Source organism: Semicossyphus pulcher, unplaced genomic scaffold (genome assembly GCF_022749685.1).
Source record: "Semicossyphus pulcher isolate SPU_LCO1_2020_fin unplaced genomic scaffold, fSemPul1.0.p SCAF_13, whole genome shotgun sequence".
NCBI lineage: Eukaryota > Metazoa > Chordata > Actinopteri > Labriformes > Labridae > Semicossyphus > Semicossyphus pulcher.
Genome location: NW_027211637.1, coordinates 20,319,276 through 20,336,588, shown reverse-complemented (window position 1 = coordinate 20,336,588; position 17,313 = coordinate 20,319,276). Strand labels below are relative to the sequence as shown.

General features: G+C 44.9%; 1 protein-coding gene across 2 annotated transcripts in view; it reads right to left on the bottom strand.

Annotated features, from left to right (window-relative positions):
* zbtb46 (zinc finger and BTB domain containing 46) overlaps positions 1-2,308 on the bottom strand; it is a 61,233-nt gene extending 58,925 nt beyond the window's left edge. For both annotated transcript variants that reach the window (XM_069660590.1, XM_069660589.1), the window contains exon 1: positions 1,857-2,308. The gene's annotated coding sequence lies outside the window, so the exon portion shown is untranslated. The remainder of the gene's footprint in view (positions 1-1,856) is intronic.
* Between the last annotated feature and the right edge of the window lie 15,005 nt (positions 2,309-17,313).

Sequence of the window (17,313 nt, the reverse complement as noted above, 5' to 3'; positions counted from 1 at the left end):
TCCAGTTAGCCATTGTCAAACACAGGAAAATGCTTGGATCTAATTGGATGTAACTTGCAAGCTAAGAGCTGAGAGGGTGCGCTTTAAAGCAAAGTCAAAAATGGCTTCTTGGCACCGCAAAGTTGCTCAAACTATACAAACAATTACAAAAATACAGGCACACACACTATATATCTGATAGCCCTCGAACTGAAGTGAAGAATCTGCTGAAACAGGTTGTGGGGTTTCATTTGCTTTAAGTTTGGTTAGCACAACAACTGCTAGCTAAAAGTTTTGACAGCTACTAGCTTTACTTTGAACTAAATTAACGTTAATTAATCATATAACATGGTGTTAAAAATGTAAAAGTCTTTCTGAAAAAAAGTTTGTTTCACATGTTACAAAACATGACATGAAAACAATGTTACTTTTATAGATTGTTGGTTGCAAACGCACCTGGCTGCAGGCTGGAGGTGCACGCGGACAGGCTGTACGCTGCCTACATGCATAGGGAAATAAGTGGGTATGTTCCCCCTCTCACATGGTAAGCATGGTAGAAAATGGAGGAAGACGGAACTGACCGGTTTGAGAGGGCAGACACAGACAGTAGACACACACACACTCTCTCTCACACACAGCTCTACAGGAGACAGACAGAAAAGCGGCGAGGAAGAGTAGACGCTTCCAGCTTCAGTCGCCAATAAACAGAAACACTTGACGCCACACTTTTCAACTCTCAATGATCATCAGAGGCAACTCAACAATTAAGGCTACAGACAAAAATCACCCGAGAGTACCATCTGCACACCAAACCCCCACCTCCTGTCTTCTCGTCTGGTGGTGGTACTCTAGGGTTGGGTGTTGACGCAGCAGAAATTTCCAGCTGGAGAAATCCCCCTTTTGGAGGTTAATCGAGGGGAGAAGGAGGAGGAGGAGGGTTTAAGCCCTTGTCTTGCAGGCTCTGAGCGCTTTCATTTTGAATCCCCTCCAGACGGCTGCACGGAGGAGCATCACTCGTGTTTTATGTGGCACGATATCTGTCTGTGTATGATTTCCCCACACAGCAGCAGATGTGGCAATAAGGTTGTCATGCTGTTGAAAACTTTGCAGATTTCGCCAGGATGCAAAACTCTATCAGCTGGGATGAAGCCGAACTAGAGGATGATTCATGTGTCTGCAAGTGTCACATAATATATCTTGAACATATATTAATAAAAGTGTAGAAAATTTAAATGTCCAGGTAAGCTATATGACATTTATTTCAAAATAATATTCTACTTCCGGAGCGCCGTTAAAATCAAATAGAAAACTATTTAGTCCACTTAATATGAAATTATTTCCATTTTAGATCAGTTTGACTACATTTATTAAACCCTTTACTCAGACACATTATAAAGTAGCATTTTCTCCATGATAAGAGAGCTGTCTGTGTTCCCTAATGTGTGAAATATACAATGTGCGAATGACAGCTTCTCCTAATATCCGCACGCGCAACAGACAGCTGGCTGTCACGTATGGAACAGGTAGGCGGACTTTGAGACTGTCGCCTGCTCACTCGCTCGGCTATTTAGCTGTCAAAATACTCTCACGCCGTGGCTAACATGATGCCAATAGACCAGAATATATATTAAAAATCAGACAGACAGGCCTGCATACAGTAGCTTTTCCCCATGGTAAAAAAAATATTAGTGGCACGAGTTGCTTTGTGTCATGTCTCCAACCTGTGCGACCACCAACTAACAGCTCCGCGAGGCACAAAACTAATTGTTGTCATGATATAAACGCATGGAAACCCCGCGATACATGCCGCTCCTGAATGAAAGCTGTTCGCGTGAAAGCGGGTCTCAGTGCTGATAATACAAGGAAGTCAGACATACCTGTTACCCCATGGGGTCTGGGGTGGACGCGGTGTCGGTCCTTCGGAGTCCAATCTGCTGTGACAGCCCGAGAGAAGAAAGGAGGGGGATGTCCAAAGCACCAGGTACTGTCCTTCCTCTCCTCTCTGCGCTTTCTTTAAGTGTTATTCCCCCTGTTTTCTCCCACTCCCCGCTCCTCTTCTTCCTCCACCAGCCCCTTTTTTTCTTTCTCTCTTTCTCCCTCCCCTGCTTTTCCGTGTCTTGGTATCAGGAGCCTCCCCCTCCTCCTCCTCCTCCTACTCCTCTGTGCATGTCTATGTCTCTCTCTCTCTTCGTCTCTCTCTATCTCACTCTCCCCCTACACACTATCTCTCTCTCTCTCTCTCTCTCTCCGTGTCCCCGTATCTCCTCTCTCTCTCTCTCTCTCTCCGGGCAGAGTCAGGAAATGAGACAACGTGAACGCACACACCGCGCGTATCCATCTCATCTAGGACGAGTCTCACTCTTATCAGAACACTCAGGACAATTTTACATACTTTTATTAAGAATAATATTAGTAACTGTAATAATGATTATACATATACAATATTCAATGCTAATTTATGTGTTATGATGTAAGCTGGGGGGTTGCCATGATGCTCTCAGCGGTTCATGGGGGCTTTTGGCTCGTGCGTCTGTTGCCATAGGGCCCAGTAAGGACCAGGGGTTTACTGTAACTTACCCCCTCTTGTGGCAACAACAAGAAAACACCAGTCAGTCACACTCACACAAAAGGAGTATGACATTTACAGTTTGACACTGTTTAGCTGGAAAACACCTCTGGGAGCCATGTGATGTGTAAGAGCACAAGCCAGTTTTTCTGCAAAAATTTTGGGGTAATTCCACCCAAGCCTGGTGTCTCCCTTTCTCACAGCATGGACTTTTCGTATTACACTTAATTTTCAAGTTAGAAGGGAACCTTGAGGTGAGAAACTTGATGAAACGCCTGTGAGAGACAGAAGTGGGAAGTGGATTCCTAAACAGCTAGAAAGAGGTACATATTGCGATGTACTTCCTGTTTTTAAAGTTCAGGGCTGTACCTGCAGGTTTAGATTAAGAATCAGATTAATCTTTATTAGGTGGAAGAGGAAGTTGCCCTTAAATGTAGAACTACAGATGTGATTATTTAAAACTACAACACTTTGATGATGTAATCCCTGCAGCAAAAACGTTCTTTGCGACATTTTCTTCAAGTTTCAAAATAAAAGTACTTGTTTGGCAAGAAAAAACATTTTTGATGTTTTTGAATTTTACAAGCTGATGCATCAATTAATGCTACGTTTTATCTGCTTTGTGTAAAATAATGCATTTTATTCCATTGATTTTCAAAATAAGGGTCAGTTTCCTCTAAATGGCCAGATAAATCTGAGGGGTCATTAAATAATTAATGGGGTGAAAAAAGTACTTCAAAACTCCACTTTTTGAGTAACTGTACACAAGATGTTACTTTCCTCCACTGCAAGTTTGACTGTTGTCAATCCCGATGTGCTTACACAGACTGAGCTGATAGCAAACATACAGTAATATAATAAAGGGTCAACTCCTACAGTGGCAAGAAATGTTGTGAGTTGGTGTGTGTAGTCATGTAGTCCACCCGTGTGTGAACGCCTGCAGTTAAGAGGAACTGTGGAGGGGCTCGTTTCTTAGGAAATGAGAGTATAAATGCTGTGAACAGGAATCGTTGTAGGTTTGAGGAAGTGGGAGAAGTTTATGGGGAAGAGAGCTGGGTGGCACAGTGAAACATGTAATATGTGTAATTGTTTGTGTGTGAAGAGAGCGATGTGTGGCCTGACACAGCGGGGGGTAGATCCATGCCTCCATCAGTCTGGGTAGTTGGCTGCGGAGGGCCTGGATAACGGAGAATGTCAGGCCATGTGGATTAAGGCTGTATGTCTGTAATGCCCAGGCACAGAATCTCTCTCTCTCTCTCTGTCTCACACACACACACACAGATTCACACTGGCTCTCTCTCGGAGCAGAGTCCGCAAACACAATCCCTGCCTGAAACAAGCTGCTTTACTCAAAGCTGTGCTCCCACACGCCAATGTGGCCTTCCAATCCGCCTGACACGACAAGCATGACCCCCGGCTACCCCTACGCCACCTCCTCAACCCCATCCCTCCCCCCCTCCCCTCGCTTCTCTCCTCCTCTGTCTGCTCATGGATGGGTTTAGGCATCATTAGGCCACTTACACATGTATTCAGCCCGAGGAACACTCGTCACGGCAATCCACTCAGGAGGGAGAGTAGCTGTGTGAGGGGAAATCGAGGATTCTGTGCGACTGGGGATTTTGTGCCAGTGTGTGTCTGTGTGTGTTTGTGTGTGGCACTTATGCTCACAAAGAGTCCTTGAAACACAAGGTGATATTGTGTTGTGTGCGTGTTTGCATTGAGGAGGGGGGTCAGTACATGAGGCTGAATTGCTGCTTACCCAAAGGGACACTCACTCTTCTACTGTATTCAGTTTTCCCCCCTCCTATTTGACTTTTAGAAAACGAGCATAAACACGCTGTCTCCTCTTTGAAGTTTGTCATTCAGGCCTGAGACAAAGCGTTGAAAACAGGAAAGGAGGAGAGGCATCTTCGGGTCTGTTTTTGACGGCTCGCGTTTGAACCGCAACAAAAGAACGAGGTATGTAAACGCACTTTTAGGAGAACTTTTTCAAGTCGCGCAGTAGCTCGCTCTCCCAGAGTCTCCCCCCTGCTGAGGAACGCAGCGGCGTAATTGGTCACATCGAATTAAACAGCAAAAAAAATCTACAACTGTCATAAAAATAGCACAAGGCGCTTTCAAAGCCCCATCCACTACCCTTCACTATCAATTTACCGAGGGGAACAGCTGTGTGCTGCTTGTGCCATCCTAGACCGGCTTGTATAGAAAGCAGAGCCTGCAGCTGAAAGAACACTATCTCTACCAGGTGCAGGCAGGGGATGGGGGAAGGCTGTACAAAGGAATATTTGGCACAAGGTGTGAGGCAACAATATGTGTGAAGGTGCAGCTTAGTGATACTCAAATCAGTATTGGGAACCGACAAGGCCTTTTTTATAAAGAGTCCTTCCTCGGAGAGAAAGAGCAAATTAAGAGTACGGGCAACCGAGAGAGGACGGAGAGGATTGAGGAGCAGGAGGAAAGGAAGGAAGGATGGAGTTAATAAAGGAGGAAAGGAAACCAAAGAGTGAGCCGATTTCTCAAAGAAAGTCTTAATGAATGAATTTCAATGAAGAATGACACCAGGAGAAGCAGAATGAATCGAGGTGATTGGATTTAAAGGATGTATAATCATCTGGAGGATACAGAGAATGTGTTTGTGCCGGCTGCCCACACATTTAGTTCCTGTGTGAAGGCGACGTGTAGGGGGGGTGTTGGGGGTATTTGCACCGCTGCGTGTCCTTGTGTCACCCATAGGACTTCCTGTTGTCTCGACAGCGGCCGGCCTCTGTGTGTCTATTGTATGTATATGATGGAGAGACGCCTCTGGACGTGGATACAGATAGCGCACTCGTCGTCCCTAAAGTGGTGGTGTTCTTTGATAAGGACGACTCCTGGCTGACCCGCACAGCGTCCATCTGTGTGTGATGAGAAAACACATGTATCCCCCCCCCCCAGTTCAGGGCAGAAGGAATCTTCCTGGCAAATGAAAAATAGAGACTCATATTCAGGCTTTTCTTGGCCTGGATTTTGTGAGGTTTCATCCCTTGTCTGCCTCACTCTAACCCTCGGAGCCGCTTTACTTTAGGGCAACTCAGATCTTCCCCTGTTTATCATATCTGAGCTCCCTGTGTTATGAATCCTACATTACACTGCCCTCTCTCCTTCTACGTCTCGCTATCTCCGTCTCTCTTTCTACCCTGTCTACCCTCTTGATCCCTTCCTCCTCTATCCTACCCCCCCTCCAAATCTCATTTACTCCATTGGAAGTAGTAGGAGAAAAAAAGAGAGAGAGAGAAAGAGAGAGAGAGGAGTACAAAACAACCTTCTCTTCCCCGAAGCAAGAACATCTTCTTATTGTGGAGGTCACCGTCTCAGTGCAGCCCCACGCTCTGAACACTACTCTGCTTGTTTTAATGATGCACAGAGCGGAGAGGGAGGGAAAGAAAGAGAGACACAGAAGGAGAGAGAGAGAGAAGAGGGGAGTGGATGGAGATGGGAGGATTGGGCTATTTTTTTTCTCCGACTCCGATCACCCCCACCCCCTCTCCTACCTTCCCTCCCCCTCTTCTGTGCAGAAAGTGCACCTCTCTTTCCACATCCATCTTGAAAGGTTCTTCTAAGCTGTCTAACCTCTCAGCAATATTATATATTATTGCCTGCCTCAACCCACACTGAAACCTGGGTTGCTATGCTACAATAATATGACCTCTCATCTCTTCTCCTCCACTACATTTCCTCTCTCATTGCTTCCTCTCATTTCTGCAGCGAGGCAGGGGAAGGGGTTAACAGCATTCCCCGCTCAGCTCCCCCCCACGTCAGGACTCTCTGTCTCTTTAATGACCTTCTTGGGCTCAGTGCCGCTGTTTGATTTGACCCCGCTGACCGTGTGGGGTCACGACCCCATTCCACACCACAACAAATTATCTTTGACCCCTAGTATCGTTTTTTGCTAGTCACCATTTATGTATGTAATTAAGTACAGTATCTATCTATCTATCTAACTATCTATCAGTGTTAAAAAGCAGACATGATTGATATTTTTATGCAAATGTTTTCCAAATTACGATGTTAAAACAATGCAAAAGGGGTCAACGTGATCCCTTGAGAATTATCTCCCATATTTGCGCCTCCACTTAGCTTTTATGGAGCTTCATTATGAGTTTCTGCTCTATGTTTAGCTAGCTGTCTGGACCACAACATTACCAATTAGCTTAAATCTCATTCGCAACGTTTTCAGCCTTCGCAGGCAGTTGTTTGAATCTTAAAAGCCCCTAAAAATACTACAATAGGCTACACAACCGGTTTGAGAACCACGCAGTAGATAGTCACAGTTAGCGGCTAGCTGGTGAACATCAAGGAGCATTTAGCAGCTAATGCTTCAGATATTTCCCTCAGAAGATGGTAGAGACCAAAAACAGATCTTAAAGAGAGTGAATACTGGACTAACTTCGCCTTTGCATGACACTAAATGAATGATAATGTTTCTCTGTAGCTTCTGGAGGAGTGAAGTAGCAACTATTGCTAATGCTATGAATGCCATATCACCTTACACTCTTACGATGCGTTAGCGACTAGTTTCAGCTGTCCACAGGGGCAAAATAAAAAGAAAGGAAATTGCTTATTGTAGCGTAAGTAAAAGTAGAAATACCACACATGAAAAAAAGTGCACTTAAGGTATTAAAAGTAAAGGTAAGGTAGCTGCGTACCAGCGAAAGGTTAACCTACAGATGTGTCAGTGCGCATGCGTAGCTAGTTAATTCAACTAGCAAGATGGCAGAGAGGGCAGCGTTTACTTTGTGGAAATATTCCCATTATTTAGAATTTTTGGGCAAAATGGACGAGAACAACATGACTGTGAAATGTAAGTTGTGCCTGGAGATTAAGTGCTTGTCAGCTGCAAAGAGCTCCACTTCAAATTTGAAGTTTGGACACTGGTAGCAACGGAGAGCTTGTGTTGTATTGTTTTCACTGAAACAGCTGTGTGTAATACTGTGTGCCTCTGCCCAGCTCACTGTCAGATTGTTAGCAGAATAAAGAGCTGTAAAGGTTATATTGCGTCTGTCATTCCTGTTATTAGGCTGCAGAATGTATTATGGGCTGTAAGCTATGCGATGACTGTAGAGTCACTGTAGATGTACAGCAGGCTACACGCCGTCCTGACAATAAACGACATGTCTAATGAGTCGCAAAGGGGTTTTAATTTTTGTAACACGTTACTCTTCTAAGTAGGTAACGCAGTAACTTAAAGAGTTACTTTGTAATGGCAGTCATCTTGTTACGTAACGAGTAACTTTTAAAAGTAACGTTACCGGTTATCTACATCTGTTAAATGACGATAGTGAAGTAAAAAAGTGCAACAATTATCTCTGAAGTGTGATGGAGTAGAAGTATAAAAGTGGAAAAAAATTAGATCTCAGTTTCGTTCTCTTTAGCGGCACCTGTGGCGATAAACATGAATTGCGGGAGCACACTTCCCAGATATCCAGACTGTGTGACGTCAACGGTTGGCTCCGATTGTAACTCTTGATTTTCCTCGCTGACTTGTTGTAATTTGTAGTCATCCATCTTTTTTTTGTTTGTTCAGCCATAGTAGATTACTGTTACTGTAGATTACCTCGCAACACTTGCAGAGACCGGAAAAGCAGCCTCTAATCTCCGCCTACCCTCTCTGGCAGACCAACCACTGCTGGCTGATGGAAAACGCGTCAACAACTGGGCGCTGCTTGTGATGTTTTCAGCGAAGTCGCACCAGACACCCAGTCTGTAATACTGCAAATGCAAAGGCTTTCATCAGTGGGCGATATAGGCTCAATCACCATTGTGTCACCTCATTCGTTAGCGACTTAACAGACATTTATTTACATGAAAATCTTTGAGATTACTAAGCGTAGAACATGAGTAAATATACTCTTTACTACCCTGCTACCTTCATACCCCACTGACTGCTTTCTGTCTGCAGTGAATAATTTGAAATGATGGCGAGCTAGAGATAGATATGAGCTGATATGAACTGCTGGTTCTGAAACTCTCAACCCAAATCCTAATGCACAGCCAAAATTCCCTGTTACATCATCCATCTCCAATCCCTTCCTCCTCCTCCTCCTCGTTCTCTCCCTCTGCCATCCTCTTCTTTCTCTCTCTTATCTCTGCTGGCCCCGTCTCTCGGGGGTCGTTCGTTTTTGTCATAATCACCTTGGAGATTGGGGACCGGTGCCCATGGCAGAGCTGTGCAGAGCTGAGCTGAGCTGAGCGGAGAAGAGGAGGAAAGAGGATGAGAAGGAGAGAGAAAGAGTTGGGGGGGTGGGGGGTGGTGGGGAGGTGTTGTGGGGGGGGGGGGTGACGGCTTGTCTGGCTCAGCCCCGGCTAATGTGAGGGGACAGCCTTGGCTTTGCCTTAACCACACTTGCGCCGCCGATGCCAGGCGGAGCAGGGAAGGAGAGAATAGACGGATGAAACGCTCTCCTTTTCAGCGCTGCCTTCCTCCCGCCCGCACTGACTGCATTCGGAGGCGCGTGGGGCCCCGATGTCACACCCTGTAGGTGTTTAAGCTGCTTACTTACACCAACCAGAGAAAGAGAGATGAGGCAATCGAAGACAGGGAGACAGAAAAAGGGAGAAGGATCTGCAGAGAGGATGAGAGAGGGAGAATGGGAGAGAGTTAGAAAAAGATGGGGGCGGAGGTCACGGTTGTAGGAGGTTGTAATGTGTAAGAATCCCAGTTTGACTGTTTTTCTCAACCGAGGAAGGGTTGTTATGTGTGGGGGAGATTCATCACTCTTTATGTGCAGTTTGAGCGTGTTTAGGAGTGTGACGATTATATTGCATTGACAAACCGGAAGAAGCAGAGTCATCAGGCTGATAACATGATAGGTGTTTTCCTCCAGCCCCACCTTAATGACTCTTCTTCTCTGTAAGTTAAAATATTTCCCAGATTTTTCCACACTCTTTAAAGAAGGGAGCGACTGACTGGGAAGGCGTGGGATGAGCCGCCGAGGAGGGGGTTTCACAGGGGGAAGGGGGAGATGTTCAGAAAATCCTATCTTGCTGTCAGGCGAATGTGTTTGTCTCGCTGAGGTGTGAGGGGGTGATGATGACGCATGTCTGGGGGGGGGGGGGGGTTAAGCATGGGGGCAGGGTGTGATAAGAGTGGACACAAGACAAGCTTTTGTAGGGATCATTGTAAGAATACACGCTCACGTACGGGGTCAAAAGGTCACGGCAGGACAAAGATGCCCTCGCGACAATAACGTTGGACATTCTCTGTGAGCCGCTCTCACTGTTTTTACTCGTGTTTCTGTCCTCTCAGCAGCCTCCTTGTTGATGCATGCTGGGTAAGTTCTCAGACACTCCCTCCTCAGGTCACTGGCTCTGTTTGTCCTAGCCCTCCTTTCCTTCAACCCTCCCCTCCCTCCCTCTCTGCCTCTCCTCCTCGCCTGACCAGTTCCTCTAATTTGGTTTCTAATTTTTTTTTTTTCCTGTACCTCATCTCCTCTCCCTTCAGCTATGTGGGGGTAAAGTACAGCCCCTCCCCTCGGCTGTGTTTGCTCGGCAAGTGTGTGTGTGTTTGCACCTCGTGAGTGTGTTATGTGTGTACACTCGCTTGCATGTAAATCCCCTAAAGTACTTGTGATTTCTAGCTGCGCGAGTCCTTCCACAAAATGATGATTTAACACCGATGGCCTTTGGGAAAACAAGCCCAACGTACGTTAGCATGCAGCGAAACATGTGGGCTTATGTCATGTACACACACACACACACACACGCATGCACGCACACACACACGGTGATAAAAAAAAAGACTAGCAGAGCAGACAAATGTGTTAAACTTGAGCCACAAGTCAGACTACAGCTGTATTTTGTTTTACATCTGAGGCCTGATAGTGTGTGTGTGTGTGTGTGTGTGTGTGTGTGTGCGCTGCAGGGAGAGGTAGAAATTGAGCGCAGCGTGGTGGAGCTTACAGTAAATGGAGACATTTAGGAAAGCAGTAGATAGACAGACACAAACACACAGATCAAAGAGGTACGAGCATTACAGTACACAGGGGAACAAAAGGAATAGAGAGAGAGAGAGAGAGAGAGAGGGAAAGAGAGAGGGGATGTGAGTGAAGGTGAATAGAAACCCCAATCAATACACCATCCAAGAACAGCTTGAGCCGGCGATGGAGCAGAGAAACTAAAAGAGGGAGATAGAGAAAGAGAGACGACGAGAGGAAAAGTGGGTCAAATAATGAGATGAAGGGATGAGTTTTTGCATAGAGGATGGAGAGAGAGAGAGAGAGAGCTGTGATAGAGCAAGAGCAGGGTCAGGAGAGAGAGAGAGAGAGAGCACAGAGCATGAACGAGGGAGTCATGAGCTCCCCGACCCCTGCTGCTGACCCCTCAGCCAGGAGGGCCCGAGGAGCTCCGGGCAGGGACAGGATGGGATGGGGGAGGTCGGGGGGGGGAGATTTGGAAAGGGGAGGAGGTGATATTGATGTGGTCGAGAGACGAGGAGGTGGGATGTGATGTGTTGAGGGGGTTGGGGTTCAGGCAACCATCCAAGGACAACGAGGAGGCCTTTTCTCCTCCCTTCACAACACAGCTAACATTAAGTGCCCTTTCACAATAAAACAGCCTCTTTAAAGGAGAAGTTCGGTATTTTTAAACCTGAGCTCCTTTTTTTTTTCAAATTTGTGTGTCAAAATGACTCATAGGAACAAAAACGTTTGGAATCTGTCCAGTAGATGGCCTCCGCCGTAGCCGCAATACGGCCTCAATGGCTGCAACATAATCCACTAGGGCAACTGTGCCCGATCAAAGTACGTCCACTTAAAGTGCTTGTTTTTGCCACTGACAGGCTCAGATTGTTACTCCAGGTGTCCGACAACATTACGGAAATGATCCTTATAAAGATCGGCCTTTTTTTAAAGAGTAAGATCCTTTTTGTTTAACCAGAAACATAAGTCTCGCTCACTAATTTCCCGAGCTTCACGGCCTGGCAGCTGCTGGTTCACCCTCCTCTGCCTGTTGCCCCTCTCTCTCTCTCTCTCTCCTCGCTCTTCGTCTGTATACTCTGCCTCAAATAAATCGGGACCGCCATCGAATTCAAATGCCTCATCTTCATCGCCGAAATCGGGTAAATATTCAGCCATGGCTTTTGAAATATATTCCTCCACATCCTCTCTCCGACTCTAACTCACGCTTCCACCGTCCTGTTCAGTTAACATCTCACCACCCGCGAGATTTCAGAGCGAGACTTCTCCTTGAGCGAGACTTCCGTTTCTGGTTACACAAAAAGGATCTTACTCGTTAAAAAAAGGACGATCTTTGTAAGGATCATTTCTGTAATGTTGTCGGCCACCTGGAGTAACAATCTTAGCCTGTCAGCGGCAAGAACAAGCACTTTTAGTGCACTTACTTCGAGCGCAATTGCCCCAGGGGATTATGTTGCAGCCATTGCGGCCGTATTGCTGCTACAGCGACGGCTGCCTTGTGGACTGATTCCAATTGTTTTTGTTCCTATGAGACATTTCGACACACAAATTTGTAAAAGAAACAAGAATAGGGCCCAGGTTTTAAAATACCGAACTCTCCTTTAATGCACCTTTATTCTCACATCTGTTGCGCACCTGTTCGCACAAACACTTCTGTCATGTCGCATCTTGTGCACGTTGGCTGGATGACATTACAGTCTGCTTTTTTTTCCCTATTGAGAGCACTTTACACCAAACTCCATTTGAAAAGTAATCCAATTTAAAGTGTCTGCCATTTTGCGGTCATGTCTGATTGTCTACAGTGACTCAAATTATCCCGCAGTGTAGTGAGTAATTAGAAGATTAGTCGTCATTAATCAAGTGCCAACAATCATAATGCACTGTTAAGGCTGGATTACCAACTTAGCACAGGCAACTTCCCTCTGGGGCCCATAAAAGTCACAGGGAGCTCCAGGCTCGCTGCGTCGACTACTGAGTTAATTTTGATGTTTTAATATCTAACGTGTATTGAAGTGGGCCCATTTGGCGCGGGGAGCATGCAGCAGATCCAGGTAGTATTCTAGCATTGAGCGCTCTTTAAACACAGCACAAAGATTAGGAGGAAAGGAGCGTTTAAAGGCGCCCCCTTGCAGGTTAATCCGCCTCATTTTTGTTTGAAAGTTGCAGCAGGAAAAGCACAGGTGTAATAATGAAATTAACGCTGGCTGAGTTCCATTTAGCTGCTTCAGTTTTCGGCTCCTTGTTTCGCACACGCTGGCTCACTGTCACTCTGTCACGGCTTAAATAGAACAGAGTCGTCGTTAATGTTATTAGTAACACCTGTGCTTTCCTTTATGAGTCAAAGTGTCTGCTGTGAATAAGGCCTGCCATGCTTTTATTGACAGGAAAGCAGCAGAACAGTTATCTATAACCAACCGAGAGCAGTGTGTGTTATTGTTTGCCAAATGCCACACTGTATTTACTTCACACTGTCAGACTACATCTTTAGAAAACACATGAATCCACATATTTGAACCGTGTAAGCGAGCATTTAAAGGGTCCTCCCTGTAGCCTTGTGGTTCAAACATAACATGTTCTACTTGTTCTGTTATGCTCTTCTCTCACACACACTTCCTGCCTAAACTCTGTGAACTATTGATATTTAAACAACTGCACATTTAAAGTGAAGTTAGCTGATTCTCGCATCAAATTTAGGAACTAATTTTGATGGAAACTAGTTTTGTTTTGTTGTTTGGCATGTGTTTTCAATCTGAAACTCAAATGACCAATCAGGGAAGAACACTCAAAATGCATCCATCCATGCATTATCTATATCGCGCATCCTGTTTGATGTCGCGGGAAGGCTGGAGCTGACACCCTGGACAGATCGCCAGTCAATCACAGAAGCTCACGTTCACACCTACGGGCAATTTAGAGTCACCAGTGAACCTGACGAGCATGTCTTTGGAATGTGGGAGAAATCCGGAGCATCCGGAGGGAACCCACGCGTGCATGGGGAGAACATGCAAACTCCACACAGAAAGGCCCGAACTGGGATTCAAACCAGGAACCTTCCAGCTGTGAGGCCACAGCGCTAACCACTGCACTGCTGTGCTGCCCAATCCCTCGAAATGTTATTAAAATTCACGTAGATGAATTATCTTTATAATGTTTGTAATACATCTTATCAACCTGTTGTTCAGCTTGGGCCTGTAACCATCCAACGGCTAATTATATACAGGCCCATGTGTCCAGACTGTTGGTTACAGACTGTCCTCTTTCAGCTGGGCCTCTTACATCTCTAAGACATACTCTAAAAGTTTTATTCTTCATGGTTTTACCACTGGAGTAAATCATCATCAATATGCAGTCATTTCTCTTCGATGTTATCCATTGTACAGATTCTTATTCTAAAGTATGTGTGAAAATAATACACCCACAATTTAAGTTTATTGACATACAAAACACAATACATATCAAAGTTTATTGTCCGAACTAAATAGGCAAAAAACCAACATGTTTTAACACCTTCAGAGTCTCATGTTTGTACCTTTAAAACATGAATTAAGATGATTCACGCCGATTCACGAGCCTGGGGACATCCTGTATGAGAGTGCATGTGTTTCATTCAGTACATCAGTGCTACCATGAGTACAATAGCTAAAGCAGGCTAACGCTATTCAGGATATTGTATCACAGAATTCTTCATGTTACTGTAGAGAATATTGACTGTGTGAATGTGGAGGCTTAAAAACACAAGTGTCTTTTCCTCAGCCTCTGCTCACACGCACACGCACACACACACGCACACGCACACACACACACACACACACACACACACACACACACACACTTATTGTGTCTCTATCAAGTCAAATCAATACATAAAGCAGGAAGTCGACTTCTACAGTAGAAACGTTCAGCGGAATGACCACAAGCAACATTCCTCCCTCTGTTGCTCTTCACGCCATCCTTTCTCCCACACCTTCAATTTCGCCTCCCTCTCTCCACCTCTCCTCTCATCCCTACTCCCTCCCTCTCTCTCTCTCTCTGTCTCTCACACACACACACTCCCTCTCCCTTTCTTCAGCCTCCTCGCAGTCCAGATGGCCTAACTGCCCCCACACTCACTCCCCCACATACACTCACTCGGTGCACTCCACCCCACTCCTCCTCCTCCTCCTCCTCCTACCTCTCTCCCCTACGGGAACAGCACTCCCTTTAGAGGAGTATACCTCACCCCACCTCCCCCAAAAAACACCACAACCACTGTGCACACATTCACAATGTATACACACTCCTCCCCTCACACACACACACACACTCATCTCTACTGTCCCTCCACAGAAGACCACAGGCCTACATACGCCCACACACACACACACACACTGACACACACACACACACAATGTTGTTCAGAATTCTCTTCTTCTGCAACATAACATGAGTATAGTGGTAATGCTGCTATTGTACAGTACAGAGTGTGATATATGGCACAGTGAGGCGTAGCCATTAACAAAATAAGAGCCTTTCCTTATCATTTTTTTATTCCTCTCATTCAGTCAAAACAAAAAAGATAATTTAATCTGTTATTTATGTAAAATGTTTATATATCTGCCCCTGACATCCTTTGTGGTGACTCAGCTGTTGCTAAGTAGAAACAGGATCTTTAGGATGTCTTTTAACGAGATGCACACAATCAAAGATGTGATGAGAAACCGACACTGGGAGGATGTTGTGACCTTGCTAAATTAAACTTTATATGGTTAGCGGTTTAGAAGCTGGTTTGGAAAAGTGTGGGCGCCGGTTTGGTTCGGTTCGTGTAGGGTTAGGGTTAGTTAGGTTTCAGCTCTCGGTCTGCCGATCGTTTGGTGCGTGTCATCCCCCACTGTCTACTGCCCACGTTTCCTGTCTCCATTCAGCTGTCCTATAAATAAAGGCAAGAACACCTTTAAAAAAAATTACAAAACAATACTTCCATAACTAACAGTAAAAGAAAAATCTTAAAAACAAAACAATTCAAATAAATGATGAGTAATATGTGAGGTCGGCAAGTACTGCTACAAACGTATCAACTGTCACAGATACAATTTGAACATTTAGGCTGGTTTGCACCAACACAGATTAATTTCTAAACCTGATTAAATCATTCTTTAACTTTAAATTATATTGCACCAAACTTTCTTAAAATTAAGAGATTAAATTAAACCTCAGTTTGGTTTTTACTCTCAACCTAGATTCAATTTAATTCTGTTGCACCAAACATTTAAACTGTGATCTGTTATTAACTTTAAACTTACACTCGAGCAGGTTCGACTGTTAAAACAGCTGCTTTATTGAGGCCGATTGAGGAAAATAATGAAGTTCCTTGAAGGAAATTGAGGGACAGACTCAACCCGATTGAGTTTTAAGATGCTGCTGAATTTCATTCAAGATTTTCTCAAAGGAGGAGAAATGAGAGCTTCTCTGCCGAGCCATCGTGAATGAACTTTTTAGCTAACGTTAACATTAGCTAGCAAACAATGTGGTGTTTAGTTGTTAAATGTTAAGGAATACAGAGCAGCCCAAAGTTAACAGTTCCCCCCCTTTTTACTTACAGGTCCCGACCGCACGGGGATGTTTTTATTTGTATTTATTTATGGATTAACATTTTCTTTATTTATCTATATATTTTAATTTGGGTAAGCAAGCAGCTCGTGTTGACTAAACTCTGTTTAATTTCAGTTTACGTCAATAAATTTGGATTTATTCAACAGAGATTAGTTTTTAATTGTGCAACAGAGATGTTCTCATATTAAACCAAATTTTGCTGAACTCTGATTAGAACCAATTTTAGATTCAATTCATCCTTGACTAAAAGAAATAATACAAAAACACGTTTTACATAAAACCCTGTTTATAAAAGTGTGTTTTTTAATGGGATTTAATAGATGAAACTGATTTCTTCCAGCAGGCCGTAGTATGAACAGAGCAGGCGGCCTAACAAAACTACCTGTGAAGCCTAAGCAGGTCAGACACAAACATGCCGACGTACGCTCGTGTTAGCTTTATAATTAGCTGGAAACAGAGAGAGGGCTGTCAGGAGCAGAGAGGTGTGACTACTACAGCATGAGGGGAGGGCTATTGTCGGTGTGTGTGTGTGTGTTGATTAGCCAAAGAGTAAAGGAGAAAGCTGAGTGTTTTTTAGGTTGCTGATAGTGGTGGTGCAAAGGGGGGGTTGTAGGCCAGGGGAGGAGGGTGTGGTTAACGGTTGCAGCGCTCACAGGAAGCCGTGAGGCAGGGAAAGGGGAAGTGAACCACCCCCACACTGTTCCAAGGCCGCGGCGGCGCTCTCCTCGGGGCTGGAACTAACTGACCTCCGCTCGCAGCTTTACCACCACACCTTTTAACCCTTGCATGCACGCACACACACACACACACACACACACACACACACACAGGAAGATAGACGTGGATGTGGTCATTTGTTCACCTAAATATATTGATTGCAGGAGTAGATTCCAACCATCATGTAAGACAGATCGGTTGCACAGAGTGCACGCTACACAAAAATAGCACAACAATAATGTAAAATTAAAGATGATTAAATATTTATTGTGATAGATGAGGTATCTCAAGCAGTTTTCATGATCATAGGTATTGATTTTAAGACTGGGGTAAAAGCCAAAGTGCCTGGATGTAAAAGAAATCAGTTTGAATGTGTAACATTTGCAGGAAATGTGCTAAAATATGTCATCTTTCATGTTTTTTTAATGTTGAAACCTGCAGAAATTCCTTTCCTTTGCTTCCGTGACACGCCGTGACCCGGACTCCCTCCCTGATCCTCAGCCCGCGCTG